Source organism: Labeo rohita, chromosome 22 (assembly GCF_022985175.1).
Source record: "Labeo rohita strain BAU-BD-2019 chromosome 22, IGBB_LRoh.1.0, whole genome shotgun sequence".
NCBI lineage: Eukaryota > Metazoa > Chordata > Actinopteri > Cypriniformes > Cyprinidae > Labeo > Labeo rohita.
The window spans coordinates 65,836,620-65,837,880 of NC_066890.1; positions in this window are offsets into that span (position 1 = coordinate 65,836,620).

A 1,261-nucleotide genomic window follows, 5' to 3' on the forward strand; every position below is an offset into this window, starting at 1 on the left:
ATATGAACATACATACACTAGACATAGAAACTATTTTTTAAACCTATATGTGTAAGTATACATATACTATAAATAACTGACTCTACATACACATAACCTAAAACAGACTATATAAGTACTTTACATAATAACTCTGCATGTTAATGTGCAGAAGAGGTATTTAAAGGTTAAGAAGCAAATAGTGCAATATGATTTGTGGTGCATTGACAAGTAAACATTTGTTAAGTCCTTATTAGGTCCTTGTTAGGTCCTTGATGTAGATGTAACCTGATTTCTTCATTTAGGTTGAAGGTTAAATTGTCACCATTGTTGGGATTCATGCACTGATTCTTGATCGTTGTGTGAGTCAAAAAGACACAGCTCAAAACACTTCCTATATAATAAAACAGAAAAATCACAATATCTGATTGTCATGACATCCTGAGACTAACAGCTAACATTATCAGACTCCTGATATGACCTGTGAGTCTGACTATTATATGATGACTAGGTCAACAAGTAATCAAGATCTAATCAGAGTTTTTCTCACAGCTGTTGCAATAACAAATCTGCCTTGGAAATACACAGTTGCAGCAATCAGAGAAAAATTGATGTTAAGCATTTAAGAATCAAGAGCCCGGTCAAATCAAAAGCTTATGTCCACTATGGTGACTTCAAACTGGATTATTTTCAATAAAACATTAACATCTAAACCTCAATCCTCAATAATAAGTTTAGTATGAAAGAAATAAAGTCAGACTGTAATAAGTGTATCATTGAGATATGGTGGTGATTTTTTAAATGTGTTTTTTTTTTTTTTTTTTTTTTTTTTTTGCAGTGGTGCTGAAGAGTTGCTGTCCATTGAACCTTTGCTGCAACAAAATATCTAATCATTTCAAATCATAATTTCTCATTGAACCCACATTCACTAATCAGCATGGAGCAGATGTGCATGTTTTGAATGTGTTTGTTCTGAGCATTATTGGAAGTTGTATGTTGGGTCAATGTAATAGATTTAAGTTGAAATAACATTCTCTCATTTTATGTTATCTTGATTGAACTAGGTTATAACAACAACATTAGAATTATAGGTAGTATCAGACAGAAATACCTCCTTAAAGCAACAACTGCACACTTTTTACAGTCTAGATGAGGATTCATTACACACATTTATTCTGACTGATGTTCATATTAATGTAATGAAGAGACTCGATAACATCTCACTGTTGCTGATTCATCATCAGCTCAAAGCATTATGGGTAGAATCTCTCGTCAATCTATT